Below are 18,964 nucleotides of genomic sequence, written 5' to 3'. Positions count from 1 at the left end.
ACTTTAATTCCTTGGATGATAGAGAAGCATGTGCCTAAGGACATTTAAGATTTGAGAAGTAAAGTTTCATAGAATAATAGTTTTAACATTTTATGTAGATTTTACCAGGTGCATATGATAGTATACTAGAAAATTAGAAAAACTAAAGAGATAAAGTGAGAGATTGCAAGCAAAACAGAAAAAATATAAGAAGCTGAAAACTCTTTTAGTTAGAAAGTGTATCTCTCACCAACTCTTTTAGACAAAAAAACCTTCTAAATTTAAAATAAAATCTGGAGGCAAAGCAAATTAGAAATATAACTACAATTTCCTTTGTTAATACCATAGAAAAAGTTAAAGAGATTTTTCCTCTCAGATAAAATGACTTCTAGGAGACCTCACAGGGGATTCTCTAATGGCTTGTAAGGTAAAGAATCCACCTGCAATGAAGGAGACACAGGAGATGTAGATTCAATCTCTGGATTAGGAAGATCCCCTAGAGGAGGAAATGGCAACCCACTCCAGTATTCTTTCTGAAAAATTCCATGGACAAAGGAGCCTAGTAGGCTATATCCCAAAGTGTCACAAAGTGTTGCATGGGACTAAGTGACTGAGCACAGGAAACCTTAAGGACAATATGTCACAGCATCACAAGCCCAGAGTGGCAATGGTTAGATAGAAAGTGTGAAAATGGTTTTTGACATATAGAATTCAGATTTATAGAAATAAATTTTAAAAGGAATGTATTAGCTCCCACCTTTAATTAAAAGAGACTAAAACTTTCAAGATGGAAATACACCTTAAGCCCCCAAATTTCTCCAGGCTGAAAACAGGCTGAGAAGTTTACTTGAAGAGCATATAACCCAATGCCTTATTCAGAAGTGTTCAAGAAGGGTAAAAAGCAAGAGTTTCCTAGAGAACAAAAGGGAAAGTTGCAGAGAAAATGCACTGGAGAGTCCACATTGAGAAGTCAAATGAAATATTCCTTGACTCTCTACTTTGGGGTGCAAATATGCCTACTGTATTGCAAAATAACTTAGCCAGTGACTAGTCATCTCTCACTTCCCCCTAATCAAAGGGGGTGCTTATAAATTTTTCTCTCCTTTATTCCCCATTGCATTATGAGACTTGTAATTCCATAATGAAATTAAAAACTACTCGTTCCTTGGGAGAAAATCTATGACAAACCTAGATACCATATTAAAAAAGAAGAGACATCATTTTCCTAACCAAGGTTCATGTAGTCAAAGCTATGGTTTTTCCAGTCATGTATAGATTTGAGAGTTGGATCTTAAAGAAGACTGAGAACTAAAGAATTTATGCTTTTGAACTGTGGTACTGGAGCAGACTTGAAAACCCCTTGGACTTTGAGATCAGGTCAGTCAACCCTAAGGGAAATCAACCCTGAATATTCATTGGAAAGACTGATGATGAAGCTGATACTCCAATACTTTGGCCACCTAATGTGAAGAGCTGACTCATTGGAAAAGACCCTGATCCTGGGAAATATTGAAGGCAGGAGGAGAAGAGGGCAACAGAAGATGAAATGGTTGGATGGCATCACCAACTTGATGGACATGAGTTTGAGTAAACTCCAGAAAATATTGAAGGACAGGGAAGCCTGGCATACTGTAGTTTATGGGGTCACAAAGAGTTGGATATGACAGATTGACTGAACAACAACAACAACAACAACAACAAACAGCATTGCTGGGAGTCAAATGGTCAAGGTCAGAAAAGTCTACATTAGAATCATACTCAGTGTGATAGAAGGCCACATCAGTGACAAAAATGACTAAATACCCCTTTCTCTGTATAACCAATAAATAAGACTACTGTTTTATAAAGTTGATTTTAAAATGCAATCACTGAACTGCCATAATTTTAATGATTAATAGATTTGTTTAATCAACAGTACATAAAGTCATCATTGCCAGCCTTAAAACAGCGTTACAATTTTGCCAAATGGATATATCCAGGTAAATTATACCACTTTATGTCATAGTACAGTTTCTGATGACCAGAATGCTCCCATATTTCCATTTCCATTAATTTCCACTGTATGCTCCCACTTGCAATCCTTCCCATGTAAGCATTGTTCTGGTATTTTTTTTTTTTTAAGTCAGACCACATAAATACATTTTATTATTGTTGTTGTTTATTTTGCCAACTTCCCAGAATAATTTCTGAATGAAAGTGATAATTTCTGAATGAAAGTGATGCCAGTTTTTTGGTTTTAAAATTATTTTCTGAACTGCCATAGTTTCTTGACATCATCTAATAGGTATCTCTCTCTTTTATTTAACCCCTCCTTAAATCCTTTACCATAATTTTAAATCTTCAAAGAAGTACCCCCACTCCAGCTGTCTCAGGACATCTTCATTTCTCCTAAGAAATATTTTCCTTGATATATCAAATTCAGAAACCTAATTTTATTTATTTATTTGGCCACTCAGTATGGCATGTGGAAACTTAGTTCCCCACCAGGAATCAAGCCAGTGCCCCCTACATTGAAAGCATGGAGTCTTAACTACTGGACAACCAAAGAAGTCAAAGCTAATTTTATTAAACAAAAATGTGTTCCCAGAGGTGTTTACTTCTTTTTTTTTTTTTTTTAGATTTAAATTTTGTTTGCATGAAGTTGAATCAAGTACATTGTGTTTCTTTTTTTAATATAAATTTATTTATTTTAATTGGAGGTTAACTGTGATCCAAAAGTCTACAAGCAATAAATGCTGGAGAGGGGGTGGAGAAAAGGGAACCCTCTTACACTGTTGGTGGGAATGCAAACTAGTACAGCCACTATGGAGAACAGTGTGGAGATTCCTTAAAAAACTGGAAATAGAACTGCCTTATGACCCAGCAATCCCACTGCTGGGCATACACACTGAGGAAACCAGAATTGAAAGGGACACATGTACCCCAATGTTCATGGTGTTTATTTCTTGGCTTTAACAAACAAAGAAGAAAATGTGAGAGAGGGCATTTAGGCATCTTCAATCTTACAGTGTGACTAAGTTATTTGATTATGTGACTGGTTTTTATACTTCCAAATTCAGTGCATACATTATAATATAAAATAGTGTTTTATATATTTTATCAAAAATAATATTAAATAGCTTATTTTAGTAATTACTTGGAGATTTGTGATGATTAGAATATTAAAATATATAGTTCCAAGGATAAATTAAGCACTTACAAGGTACATTTCTGTGACATAAAAATGTTTGAACTTACAAGAAAACTCATGCCTACCAAATCATAATTTGTTACAATTATGTGTCTCCTTAGGGAAAACCTGTGCCTACTACAAGAGGTGTTGGCAATCATTGTCAGTGTTTTGATTATACCCTTTATAATGTTCCTTCCTAATTCAGAGGGAAGGCATACTTTTTTCTTACTCTGTTAATTAATTTCTCTTCAATAATCCAGATGTTTTGTTTCTATATTTTATTCTTTCCTGTTGACTTTTTGGTAATGAGATTAATCTGTCTGATTTCCCTCCTTCTAACTCAATATTATAATCAAATAATCATCCCCTTTAAAATGGTAGTGAAAACTTAATTTTGTCCATATCTCTATTCTTCAAACATGGAAAAGGCTTTTTTTTTTTTCTTTAATTCATGGAAATGGAATAGTTCCAAGCAGAGCTTTTTAAAGCCTTTTTTTTGTTTGTTTGTTTTCTTTTGTTTACATTATTCTTCACCCTATAATTGTGCAACAAAAATCTCATACCAGTACAAACACAGAAATAATGTACTAATATAGTATAGTACTATTGTAGTAAAATGTATAATTAGATATTCTTTTGAATGTGATGTGATGTAAAAATATAAAACCAAGTGAAATTTGTATATTTATTGTTTATTGTTGACCCAGTTCCATTTGATTCACTTCTTTTATTCATGAACTCATGTTTTATTGGCATCTCCATAACCTTTGATAAATGAACTCAAATTTTCAACCAAACATATATTGAAAAGTAATAGTGACTTGTTTCAGCTGTGGTTTTCAAGTTTTTCATGGTTTAGTTACTGTAGTTTTAATTAATTTGTTAATCAAAGATTATTAATGTGGATGTATGCAGGAAATTATAAATACAAACATCTGTGAAACAGTTAAAAGTTATTTGGTTTGGAATGTGTCAATAAAATTTTCCGAGATGTATGACTAGATTGGTATAACAAGCAACCACGGATCCATACCCCCACAAGTTTCCATCCTGTTGGCCAGTCTTAGAAATCTAAAATTTACCAACCCTCACAATAGTATCAATTCTTAAAAATAAAAATAAATGGTCTTTCCATCTTTATCTCAGGTGTCCCTGGGTATTCATGGGAAATTTGCTCTAGAATTCCAAAGATATCAAAATCTTCATATACTCAAGTTGCTTATATAAAATGGCAAAGTACAACCAACCCTCAGTCTCTGTGGGTTCCATTTCTAGGGATACAAATACACACACACACACATACACATATTCTATTCTTCTGTTGCTCTAGAGAATCTTTACTGATAAAAACATGTACCTTTAAGCTAGAAACTCACACTTATTCTAAAATTATTAATTTTTAAGACTAGGCAATGTTGAGAGCCTGTTTGAGATGTGGGTTTACTAATTTAACATGAATTCAGTGCATACATTATGCAGTTTTCTCCATTAATGATGCTCAGTGAAGACACATAAACAGCATTCATAATTCTATTTCTGCCAGTTGACTTTTAAATAATGAAATCTAGAAATCTGAACTATTTATTTAAATGTCTAATTTTCTTTTGTCTTTGAGATTTTTGAACTTTGCAGAAACTGAAAAGTGATATCATAGAGTAAGTAAATTCACTCTGTCAGTTGATTGTTAGAGAGAAATGTGGCAAGTGTTTTGAGATAATTTATGAAGAAGTATCTAAAAAAAAAAGACCAGAAGCATTTCTTGAAACATCAAGAAAGTTGGAGTTTTAGAAATAGTGAAAATAAAATTGAATTAGTTGATTTCTTGTCACAATGACTTTGAGTAACAATTTCAATGGTATGACTAGAAATTACTAGAGATTTTGTGATTTGGGCAATTACTTTTTTGTGTTGAGAATTGGATTATGTGACTTTGGGAGCAAATGTCAACAGTGAAGAGGCTAAAAATATCATTGGAAGTTCAGAAATCAAGCATTATGACCTCAAGGGTGTACATATGGGTAAATGTGTACATATGGGTAATTTGAAAGTTATGTCCATCACTTTTGTATATGATGCTTTCTTACTTAGGAAGACCTCCACACAGTACATCTTAAATATTATTTCATGCCCTCTTTATGTTCACTTAACTTTTTGTTATTTTCAATTATTAAGCATAGCTGAAGTTTATTTTCATGTATGGTATGAGGTAGAGATCAAACGCAAATTATTTTTTCCTAATATATTTTAGAACTCTTTAAAAATTGTGGTTCTTCAGATGGTGACTACTTGCTATTTAACAAATTTTTAAAAATATATGTACATTTATCCTTTGCAAATAATATTTTCACTTATGAATAAAAGTAAACTATTCAGAAATATGTGACAAATTCCTTTAGCATAACAGCATATCTCATGAGAAATTAGGATAGTTATATTATTTCATCAAATTTGGCTGAGACATTTTACTCAGTCACTTACAACTGAGAATAGCTGAGACTTACTCTGACGACAGATAGACATCCAAACAGCTTGTTCTCAAAGCTGACAGTAAAATCTTCTTTTTAAAAGATTGCTTAAAATTATACTTTAAATAATTTGAAAGACTTATAAGACCATTATAGTTCTGCTTTCAGAAAAGATGGTTTATCTTGCATTAGATCAACTGATCTAAAAGGAATAAGAGAATCCCATTGACAAGAAAAAGTAATAAACAAATCAAATATACTTGAAGGCATCAGAAATCTTTTAAGGCAGCAAGGACTTGAGAGAACACAAACCTAGGAAAATGGGAACTGTACTAAAATTTGGGATGACATTCTGCAGCAGCCAGGGCTTCCAATGTGGCACTAGTCATAAAGAATCCACCTGCCAACACAAGAGACCCAAGAAACATGGGTTAAATTCCTGGGTTGGGAAGATCCCCTGAGATAGGAAATGGCAACCTACTCCAGTATTCTTGACTAGAAAACTCCATGTTCAGTACAGCCTGGCAGGCTGCAATCCATGACTGTGTGACTGAACAAACACACTCTGTAGCAGCTATTTCCCTTAGGACATTCTTGAATTCTGAGAACACATCAAAATCTTATGATTTCAACAAAGTACTGCAGGAATGATCTGATAATAAGAAATAAAAGGACAAATTCTTGTAGCAATTTTTAAGACACAAAAGATAACAGACAGGTACTTGAGACTCTGAACCATAGTTTAGTTTGGATATACATTAGTGTTGCATAACACCCTAGACTCAGGTGGAACTACTACATGGATATGCTTGATGACTAGACATGAAACAGAAAATAGAAATTCATTTCAAACATAAAACACCTTTTAGTCATTTTGGTCTGGATTGAATTAAGGTGATCAGTCACTCAATTTTTCTAGCAATGGTGATTTGATTTAGTTGCTTAGTCTTGTCTGACTCTTGAGAATGTATGGTGGGCTGTAGCCCACTAGGCTCCTCTGTCAAGGTTTCCCAGGCAAGGATACTGGAATGGGTTGCCATTTCCTTCTCCAAGGGATCTTCCTGACCCAGGGTTCAAACCCAGGTCTCTTGCACTGCAGGTGGATTCTTTACCAAGTGAGCCACAAGAGAAGCCATCTATATTCCTTGCAAAGGGAAAGCTTAATTCTCTAGGTCAAATGAAAGAATCATATTGCATAAGGGAACATCAACTAACCTAAAACCAAAAATAAAATAAAACCAAAATAACTACCTTGTTGATCTAGACTTCAGAATTTTCAGACACATCTTTAAAGTGAATCAGGTCAACCTATTTACAAAAATAGAGAATACATTAAAAAAAAAAAAAAACAACTGTTGTTCAGTCACTCAGTCATGATTGACTTTTTGCAACCCTATGGACTGCAGCACACCAGGTTTCCCTGTCCTTCTCTATCTCTCAGAATTTGCTTATCCTCATATCCATTGAGTCAGTGATGCCATCTAACCATCTCTTCCTCTGTCATTCCCTTCTCCTCCTGTCTTCCATCTTTTCCAAAATCAGAATGTTTTCCAATGAGTCGGATCTTTGCATCAGGTGGCCAAAGGATTGGAGCCTCAGCTTCATCATCTGTCTTTCCAATGAGTATTCAGGGTTGATTTCCTGAATATTCATGGTATATGAATTTGGTGATTTTCAAACCAGGGTTTGGTTGATCCCCATGCTGCCCTAGGGACTCTCAAGAGTCTTCTTCAGCACCACAGTTTGAAAGTATCAGTTCTTTGGTGCTCAGTCTTCTTCAGGGTACACCTGTCACATCCATACATTACTACTGGAAAAACAATGGTTTTGATTATGCAGATTTTTGTTAACAAAAAGTGAACATGAATAGCATCAGCTACTTAAAATATATATTAAAAAATTTCAAATGTTCATTGTAGAAGAAGAAAATACAGTAACCAAAAGAAAATGCCCAATAGATATATTTAAAAGCAAGTTAGTTGTGGCAGAACAGAATATAGGTAAATTGAAAGATCAGAAACATATCTGGATAGAGGTCCAAATAAGGAAATGGTGCAAATAGATAGAAAGGGGGTTAAAAAAAAATAATTGTGAGACAGAACTAAAAGCCAAGGACCCCCAATCCCTGGACCATGAACTGGTACTGTTAGAAACCAGGCCACACAACAAGAGGTGAGCAGTGGTCTAGCAAGCAAACAATAATCTGTTTTTGTTTTTGTTGTTGTTGTTGTTTTTGTTGTCATTATTCTTTTTAATATTATTATTACTTTAAAATATTATATTGGTTTTGCCACACAGCAACATGAATCCGCCACAGGTGTACACGTGTTCCCAATTCCGAAGCCCCCTCCCCTCTCCCCACCATCCCTCCGGGTCATCCCAGTGCACCAGCCCCAAGCATCCTGCACACTGCATCGAACCTAGACTGGTGATTCATTTCTTATATGATATTATACATGCTTCAATGCCATTCTCCTAAATCATCCCACCGTCTCTCTCTCCCACAGAGTCCAAAAGACTGTTCTATACATCTGTGCCTCTTTTGCTGTCTTGCATACAGGGTTATCATTACAATCTTTCTAAATTTCATATATATGCGTTAGTATACTGTATTGGTGTTTTTCTTTCTGGCTTACTTCACTCTGTATAATCGGCTCCAGTTTCATCCATCTCATTAGAACTGGTTCAAATGCATTATTTTTAATGGCTGAGTAATACTCCATTGTGTATATGTACCACAGCTTTCTTATCCATTCATCTGCTGATGGACATCTAGGTTGCTTCCATGTCTTGGCTATCATAAACAGTGCTGTGATGAACATTGGGGTACACGTGTCCCTTTCAATTCTGGTTTCCTCAGTGTGTATGCCCAGCAGTGGGATTGCTGGGTCATAAGGCAGTTCTATTTCCAGTTTTTTAAGGAATCTCCACACTGTTCTCCATAGTGGCTGTACTAGTTTGCATTCCCACCAACAGTGTAAGAGGGTCCCCTTTTCCCCACCCCCTCTCCAGCATTTATTGCTTGTAGACTTTTGGATCACAGCCATTCTCACTGGCATGAAATGGTACCTCATTGTGGTTTTGATTTGCATTTCTCTGATAATAAGTGATGTTGAGGATCTTTTCATGTGTTTGTTAGCCATCTGTATGACTTCTTTGGAGAAATGTCTATTTCATTCTTTGGCCCATTTTTTTTATTGGGTCATTTATTATTCAGGAATTGAGCTGCAGGAGTTGCTTGTACATTTTTGAGATTAGTTGTTTGTCAGCCATTCCAAAGGCTGTCTTTTCACCTTGCTTATAGTTTCCTTTGCTGCTCAGAAGCTTTTAATTTTAATTAGGTTCCATTTGTTTATTTTTGCTTTTATTTTCATTATTCTGGGAGGTGGGTCATAGAGGATCCTGCTGTGATTTATGTCGGAGAGTGTTTTGCCTATGTTCTCCTCTAGGAGTTTTATAGTTTCTGGTCTTACATTTAGATCTTTAATCCATTTTGAATTTATTTTTGTGTATGGTGTTAGAAAGTGTTCTAGTTTCATTCTTTTACAAGTGGTTGACCATTTTAATCTGTTTTTACAAACACTCATTGCTTGCATTACCACCTTAGCTCTGCTTCTTGTCGGACCAGTGGCACCATTAGATTCTCATAGGAGTGTGAACCCTACTGTGAACTGCATTCGTAAGGGATCTAGGTTGCACACTATGAGAATATTATGCCTAATGACCTGAGATGAAGCTGGGGAGTGACTGAAAATACAAGTATTAGCAGAGAGGTCTGCACAGAGACCATAATAAATCAATTGCTGGCAGATTCATATTAGAACCCTAGCAGCGAGTGGCAAGTGACAATTAACTTGTACCTTGTGGCAGGTGTTATAGTGGCAATGAGTCTATGTACTTCAATTGTACAACTGTATCTTGTGGCAAGTACTATGTCAGAATCTGACACTTACTTTAGTCCATGCAGAGCCTACTCATTGTTTTATTTATTTACTTCTTCCCATCTGTATCTCTTTCCTTCCCTGAGCACTTGTCTCAAGCACAGTTTTGGTAAACTATGCTGTGCTGTGCTGTTCTCAGTCACTCAGTCCTGTCTGACTCTTTACAACTCCATGAACTGTAGCTAATCAGGCTCTTCTGTCCATGGGGATTCTTCAGGCAAGAAAACTAGAGTGGGTTGCCATGTCTTCCTCCAGGGGGTCTTCCCAACCCAGGGATTGAATCCAGGTCTTCCACATTGCAGGCGGATTCTTTACCATCTGAGCTACCAGAGAAGCCCAAGAATATAGGAGTGGGTGGCCGACCGTTATCCATGAGATCTTCCCAACTCAGGAATCAAACTGGGGTCTCCTGGATTGCAGCACATTTTTGCCAGCTGAGCTACCAGGAAAGCCCCTTTGGTAAACTAGTCCTAGCCAAAATGAGTGAAAACAAATGTCTTTAGAGAGTTTATTTGAAAAAAGGAGAAAGATTCAATGATGTACTTAGTAGAGTATTCTAAGTACTCTTAGCAGAGTACTCTGACTGCTAACAAAGAAAGAATATTGCATTTAAAAAGAAATGTCAAGAGTCCTACTTAAATTATGAGTTCAGTTCATTGCAACAGGTGATTCAGGATCTCCAAGTTGGCTTTGTATAAAATGTGACCAGCTATCCAGTGGAGCCATGAAACCTTCAAAACCACTTTGTCAAATTGAAACCAAGTATGCTGCATTAAAAGATAAGCCTTTGAAATTTTTCAAAGGAAAAATAAGTGAACATGAAGAAAAAAAATTGTTAAAGTCCTCCCTTTCATCAAATATGTCTTTACTGAGGACATCATTCTTCATGGCTAACCACATAGCTAAAGTTAAGAAGCTCTTTAACAGTGGTGAAGGGATGATCCTATATACTGCCAAGGATATTTGCAAAGAACTTTTAGGAGCGGCTGCAGTTCAAAAGGTGGCACATGTTCCTCTTTTGGCTGGCACCATAACTAGACAAAATGATGAAATAGAAGAGGATATTGAAGCACAATTATTAGAAGAATTAATGGGACACTGTCAGATTGATTATATTCTTTGCAGCCAAAGATGGAGAAGCTCTATGCAGTCAGCAAAAACAAGACCAGGAGCTGACTGTGGCAGAGACCATGAGCACCTTATTGTCAAAATCAGACTTAAATTGAAAAAAGTAGGGAAAACTGCTAGACCATTCAGGTATGACCTAAATCAAATCCTTTATGATTATACAGTGGAAGTGAGAAATAGATTTAAGGGACTAGATCTGATAGATAGACAAACTATAGATGGAGGTTCATGACATTGTATAGGAGACAGGGATTAAGACCATCCCCATGGAAAAGAAATGTAAAAAAAGCAAAATGATGTCTCGGGAGGCCTTACAAATAGCTGTGAAAAGAAGAGAAGAGAAAAGCAAAGGACAAAAGGAAAGATATTCCCATCTGAATGCAGAGTTCCAAAGAATAGCAAGAAGAGATAAGAATGCCTTTTTCAGTGATCAATGCAAAGAAATAGAGGAAAACAACAGAATGGGAAAGAATAGAGAACTCTTCAAGAAAATCAGAGATACCAAAGGAACATTTCATGCAAAGATGGGCTCGATAAAGGACAGAAATGGTATGGACCTAACAGAAGCAGAAGATATTAAGAAGAGGTGGCAAGAATACACAGAAGAACTGTACAAAAGAGATCTTCATGACCAAGATAATCAGGATGGTGTGATCACTCACCTAGAGCCAGACATCCTAGAATGTGAAGTCAAGTGGGCCTTAGGAAGCATCACTATGAACAAAGCTAGTGGAGATGATGGAATTCCAGTTGAACCATTTCAAATCCTTGAAGATGATGCTGTGAAAGCATGGCACTCAATATACCAGCACATTTGGAAAACTCAGCAGTTGCCACAGGACTGGAAAAAGTCAGTTTTTATTCCAATCCCAAAGAAAGGCAATGCCAAATAATGCTTTAACTACCGCACAATTGCACTCCTCTCACATGCTAGTAAAGTAATGCTCAAAATTCTCCAAGCCAGGCTTCAGCAATACGTGAACTGTGAAGTTCCAGATGTTCAAGCTGGTTTAGAAAAGGCAGACGGACCAGAGATCAATTGCCAACATCCACTGGGTCATGGAAAAAGCAAGAGAGTTCCAGAAAAACATCTATTTCTGCTTGATTGACTATGCCAAAGCCTTTGACTGTGTGGATCCCAATAAACTGGAAAATTCTGAAAGCGATGGGAATACCAGACCACCTGACCTCCTTCTTGAGAAGCCCATATACAGGTAAGGAGGCAACAGTTAGAACCGGACATGGAACAACAGACTGGTTCCAAATGGGAAAAGGAGTATGTCAAGGCTGTTTATTGACACCGGGCTTATTTAAATTATGCAGAATACATCATGAGAAATGCTGGGCTGGAAGAAGCACAAGCTGGAATCAAGATTGTTGGGAGAAATATCAATAACCTCAGATATGCAGATGACACCATCCTTATGGCAGAAAGTGAAGAGGAGCTAAAAAGTCTTTTGATGAAAGTGAAAGAGGAGAGTGAAAAAGTTGGCTTAAAGCTCAACATTCAGAAAACTAAGATCACAACATCTGGTCCCATCTCTTCAGGGGAAATAGATGAGAAAACAATGGAAATGGAGAAAGACTTTATTTTGGGGGGCTCCTAAATCACTGCAGATGGTGATTGTAGCCATGAAATTAAAAGATGCTTACTCCTTGGAAGGAAAGTTTTGACCAACCTAGATAGCGTATTCAAAAGCAGAGACATTACTTTGCTGACTAAAGTCCGTCTAGCCAAGGCTATGGTTTCTCCAGTAGTCATTTATGGATGTGAGAGTTGGACTGTGAAGAAAGCTGAGCCCTGAAGAATTGATTCTTTTGAACTGTGGTGTTGGAGAACACTCCTGAGAGTCCCTTGGACTGCAAGGAGATCCAACCAGTCCATTCTGAAGGAGATCAGTCTTGGGTGTTCTTTGGAAAGAATGATGCTAAAGCTGAAACTCTAGTACTTTGGCCATCTCATGCGAAGAGTTGACTTATTGGAAAAGACTGATGTTGGGAGGGATTGGGGGCAGGATGAGTAGGGGATAACAGAGGATGAGATGGCTGGATGGCATCACTGACTCGATGGACGTGAATCTGAGTGAACTCTGGGAGTTGGTGATGGACAGGGAGACCTGGCGTGCTGCAATTCATGGGGTCACAAACAGTCAGACACAACTGGGCAACTGAACTGAACTGAACTGTCGTACACTATCCTTTTTGGTGAACATACCAATGCTGACAAAAAAGCAATAATGTTTGGTTTTGCATGATATATTTTTCAAGAAGATGTACATGAGGATGTATTATATTTAGTTTTGTTGCTAACCAACACCAGAGCTGAAGAACTATTCAAGCCTTTGATTATTACATATCAGGAAAAGTGAACTGGTCATTTTGTCTTGGTATATGCATGGATGGATTGGCAGTAATGACTGGATGGCTTTCTGGTTTCACAACTTGAGTCAAAGAAATTGTTTCTGAATGTGAATTGATGCAATCTGTCATCCATAGAGAAATCCTGGCTAGCTGAAAAGTATCAACTGAGTTTAACAATGTTTTGCAAAATGTGATTAAAATTATCAATCACATGTCTTTAACTCAGGTCTTTTCATGCGGTGAGGAGAGGAACACAGAACATATATGTCTTGTCTTATACATAAGAGGGAGATGATTTTCTAAAGGTAGGTCAAAGGCCAGAGCTTTTGAGTTACCAGGCCACTCTAGAGATTTCTTTTAGAAGAACAGTCACCATTGGCAGCACACTTCAGTGACACAGAATTGGTCACAAAACTTCTGGCATATTCAGTCTCTCAATGAACCCAATCTGTCTGTTCAGGGAAGAATAACAACTGTGTAAGTCAGCAGATAAAATGGCTATTTTCAAAGACAAATTGAAATTATGGGGGAAAATACTGAAACATGGAATTTTTAACATGTTTTAACAAACATTTTGAAAGAGACCAAACCAGAGTCTTCTTTTCTCCCAAGTGGTGCATAAACACATATCTCAACTTTCAAAAGAGTTTGGACACTGATTCCCAACAACAAAAGTTTCCCAAAATAGGGAGGAATGAATCCTTGAACCAATTGTGAATAAACCAGGTAAATCAAATTTGTCCATGCTAGAAGAAGATCAACTGCTTGATATCTAAATGACAGTGGTCTTAAAAGTTTGTTTGAGACAACTTCAAATCTCCATATATTCTGCATTAAACTCAGTAAAAGCACTGAAAAGCCAGCTTCTGTTTCCAATATTCTTTGTGAAACAGGATTTTTTGGATGACAACAACCAAAAAAGATCATGGAATAGACTGGATAGAAGCAAACCACTTTTGGTGTCTCTGTCTTTCACCACTTTGGAATGGGACTGTTTAGTTGTAGGAAGACAAGCTCACGGTTCCCACTGATTCTGCATTATAGTGAGTTGTATAATTATTTCATATTACAATGTAATAATAATATAAATCAAGAGCACAATAAATGTAATGCAATTTAATCATCCTGAAGCCATTCTCCCTCCACTCCAGTCCATGGGAAAATTATTTTCCACAATCTGGTCCCTGGTGCCAACAAGGTTGAAGACTGCTGCTACCAGGGACACAGTGAGAAAATCTTTCATATTATTAAATAAAATTCCAGAAGAGGAATGGAAAGAAAGAGAAAGAGAGCAACAGACAGAATAAGACTAGCATTATATTCAAGAATGTTGCAATTGATAGGTTTCCAAAATTCACAAATGGACTCAAATCACAGATTCAAGAAACTGTGCAAATATCAATCAGAATAAATAAAAAGAAAACTAAAGGCAAAGGAAATCTTCCAAGGAGTCAAAGAAAAAACATATTATGTTATCTTGAAAGAAACAAAAAATAAAAATTCAAAACTAAATTTCATATATGTTGGATGTCTGAAGCTTTTGCTGGCATCTTTAAGGTGACTTGTACAAACAGCTCTATAACCCAACTCTCCAAAACAAAAATCCTATAAAAATGAGGTCAAATAAAGACATGTTATGCCAAAAAAAATCTATTAGCTTTCAACATCAGTTCAGTTCAGTTCAGTTCAGTTCAGTCGCTCGGTCGTGTCCAACTCTTTGCGATTCCATGAATCGCAGCACGCCAGGCCTCCCTGTCCATCACCAAATCCCGGAGTTCACTCAGATTCACGTCCATCGAGTCAGTGATGCCATCCAGCCATCTCATCCTCTGTCGCCCCTTTCTTCTCCTGCCCCCAATCCTTCCCAGAAACAGTCTTTTCCAATGAGTCAACTCTTCGCATGAGGTGTCCAAAGTACTGGAGTTTCAGCTTTAGCATCATTCCTTCCAAAGAAATCCCAGGGTTGATATTCTTCAGAATGGACCGGTTGGATCTCCTTGCAGTCCAAGGGACTCTCAAGAGTCTTCTTCAACACCACAGTTCAAAAGCATCAATTCTTCAGTGCTCAGCCTTCTTCACAGTCCAAATTTCACATCCATACATGACTACTGGAAAAACCATAGTCTTGACTAGAAGAACATTAATTATCAAAGCAATGTCTCTGCTTTTGAATATGCTATCTAGGTTGGTCATAACTTTTCTTCCAAGGAGTAAGCGTCTTTTAATTTCATGGCTGCAATCACCATCTGCAGTGATTTTGGAGCACCCCCAAAATAAAGTCTGACACTATTTCCACTGTTTCCCCATCGATTTCCCATGAAGTGATGGGACCGGATGCCATGATCTTCATTTTCTGAATGTTGAGCTTTAAGCCAACTTTTTCACTCTCCCCTTTCACTTTCATCAAGAGGCTTTTTAGTTCCTCTTCACTTTCTGCTATAAAAGTGGTGTCATCTGCATATCTGAGGTTATTGATATTTGTCAGTAAACCTGAACTAAAAGAAAGTCCAAAGAGAGTCATTCAGGAGAAAGAAAATGATACTAGACCAAAATCCTGCAGGAAGGAAAGAATTAAAAGTAACTAAAACTATATATGCATATCAATAAATACTGTTAAAAACTATTAATACAACTGGTATGCCAAATTTAACACAAATATAGAATCACAGAATTTTGGAGAGATAGCAAAAGTGATCATTAATATGTTTTAACTAACTAATTTGCCTTCTTTTTATGATATATAAACAGATAACAGTAAAAACATTAGAAGTCTATTAATGTTAAAAAAAAGGGGAAAAAATTGAGTAACAACAAAGATATCAACCTTATTTGACCCTCAGTTCAGTTCAGTCGATCAGTCGTGTCCGACTCTTTGTGACCCCATGAATTGCAGCCCACCAGGTCTCCCTGTCCATCACCAATTCCAGGAGTTCACTCAGACTCACGTCCATTGAGTCGGTGACACCATCCAGCCATCTCATCCTCTGTCGTCCCCTTTTCCTTTTGCCCCCAATCCCTCCCAGCATCAGAGTCTTTTCCAATGAGTCAACTCTTCACATGAGTTGGCCAAAGTACTGAAGTTTCAGCTTTAGCATCATTCCTTCCAAAGAACACTCAGGGGTGATCTCCTTTAGAATGGCCTGGTTGGATCTCCTTGCCGTCCAAGGGACTTTCAGGAGTCTTCTCCTCAGCCACTGCTAATATTGCTGCTGCTGTTGCTAAATCACTTCAGTCATGTCCAACTCGTGCGACCCCATAGAGTGGAGCCCACGAGGCTCCCCGTTCCTGGGATTCTCCAGGAAAGACCACTGGAGTGGGTTTCCATTTGCATGAAAGTGAAAAGTGAAAGTGAAGTCGCTCAGTCGTGTCCAACTCCTAGTGTTCCCACAGACTGCAGCCTACCAAGCTCCGCCATATATAGGATTTTTCAGGCTAATATTGAAATGATTAAAAAATATAACTGGCTTTTTGAGCCTAATAATTCATATCCATAGCAACCTCTGTAAGAATTTTTATTCTAGTCTAATAAAACTTTCTATAAATATGGTTTTATTAGACATCTTTGAACATTTACATTTGACAATCACTTACATTTTCTCATGTATAATATTGAGAAAGGATTTTCCTCCTAAAGTCTATTTTAATCATGGAAATTATTTTTTGATCCAATGAATTCACTTTTTACACCTTTAAATCTACATTGTTGTCTTTATTAAAATGAATAGCTAAAAATGTACCTATTATCACAAGCTTTCAGAAAATCCATAATTGATAACTAGAGGAAGATTATATTAATTTACTTGCCATCAGCTTTTGACATAACTACTGTGTTAGTGTTTTACTTCTTATTAAAGTAAGAAAAGGCAAAGTTGGATACTGGGACTTTCATTAATTATGTCTATGAAACAATGATAAAGATACATGTGGCAATTTCTCCAGATTTTCAAAATTCATAGACTCAACTTGATATTTTCCCCCAAATCATATCTTTAATATTGAACAATGACAATTCTTTGTAACATACTGTATTATAGTAACAGATTGACTCTCCAGAGAAACAAATTTAGTATTATTCAAAAGTTTCTTCATATCTGCAATTAAGTAAGTTTACTTTAAAACAAGCTTGTTATTATATGAAACACTATGCAACAGTATTTGGGGTTTTGAGGGAGGTGGGAGGGGGGTTCATGTTTGGGAACACATGTAAGAATTAAAGATTTTAAAATTAAATTTAAAAAAAAAATTTAAAAAAATAAAAATAAAAAATACTATTAATGAGTGTGGGACTATTAATGAATATTTTCTATTTAAATGAATCTGAATAATAAATTTGACACTTTTTTTTTTTTTTTGGCCAATATCCCAAAGCAGAATATAGCTGGATGTATAAATATACATGAAGGAATAGGACAGGGAGACCACTTTCTTCCCACAAATTCTTCAAAAGACCATTTGAATGCTGAGCAAATTCCACAAAACAACTTCTGAACACTAGCAGAGGACACCAGACACCCAGAAAGGCAGCCCATTCTCTTTAAAAGGAGATAGACAAAATATAAAAGACAAAAAGAGAGACAAAAGAGTTAGGGACTAGACTTGTCCTGGGGAGAGAGTCATCAAGGAGGAGAAGTTCCCACACAGTAGGAAATCTGCTCACAGATGGGTCTGTGGAGAGTTTTGGAATCTCATAAGGCAAAAATAAACTAGAGGAAAAAAAAAAAAGAAAAAGAAAACAGAATACACACCTAACTGCAACTTCAGAAAAGAGAACTTTCCTGCAAAAAGCTCTAACCTAACAACCTAACCAGTGTGTACCAGCCCCTTTCCACCCAGAGGCAGAGAGTCAGGCTTGAGACAGTCAGAGCCAGAAGACAAGGGACTGCTCCAATCTCAGCTCCAGAGACAACATCTTCCACCAAACTGTGAGCAGGCTCCCAGCTTCTAACCATGTCTTCCTGAGATCCTGGATGGTTGGTTTCTGGCAGGAGGGTCACAGCCTGAGATCAGCTCTCAAGAGGAGACATATGGCACACCTGAGACAGTGCTCTTCAGGTGTGAGCACCTGGAGAAACCGAGTGTCTGGGACCAGGGAGGTGATTAAGATGCATGACCCACTCGGGACAGTGTGCGCACCAAGCACCTGGTTGCCTGAGTTGCTCAGACATGGGAAGGCCACAAAACGCACATCCAAACCACAGAGACTGAGCCAGAACTGTGTCTGAGTGTCCTGTGAAGGTACAGGTCAGCAGTGGCCTGCTGAAGGGATTCTGGGTGCAGCAGACCTGGATAAAGCATAAACTCTCCTGGAGGATCACCATTAACCCCACCATAGAACCACCAGAACCTACACAGCACTGAGGAAATAGACTCTTGGAGGGCACAAGCAAAACCTTGTGCACATCAGGAGCCAGTAGAAAGGAGCAGTATCCAGCAATGAGTGCATGGGACCTTTGGAAGGAGGTCCCATTGTCTTCATTACCTCCACCATAGTTTGGCCTAAGGTTAAGTAACAAGGAGGGAACACAGCCCTTTCCAACAACAGAAAATTGGATTAAAGATTTACTGAACATGCCGTGCACATCAGAACAAGACCCAATTTCACCTCTGTCAGTCTCTCCCATCAGGAATCTTCCATAAGCCTCTTATCCTTATCCATCAGAGGGCAGACGGAATGAAAAACTACAATAACAGAAAATTAACCAAACTGCCACAGCCTTGTCTAGCTCAATGAAATCCTGAGCAATGCCATGTATGGCCAACCAAGACAGATGGGTCATGGCAGAGAGTTCTGACAAAACAGTCCACTGGAGAAGAGGAATGGCAAACCACTTCAGTATTCTGGCCTTGAGAAACCTGTGAACAGTATGAAAAGACAGAAAGGTATGACACTGAAAGATGGATTCCCTAGGTCAGTAGGC

This window comes from Capricornis sumatraensis, chromosome 12 (genome assembly GCF_032405125.1).
Source record: "Capricornis sumatraensis isolate serow.1 chromosome 12, serow.2, whole genome shotgun sequence".
Classification (NCBI taxonomy): domain Eukaryota; kingdom Metazoa; phylum Chordata; class Mammalia; order Artiodactyla; family Bovidae; genus Capricornis; species Capricornis sumatraensis.
The sequence above is the reverse complement of the archived record's forward strand: the minus strand, read 5'-3'. Positions refer to the sequence as shown.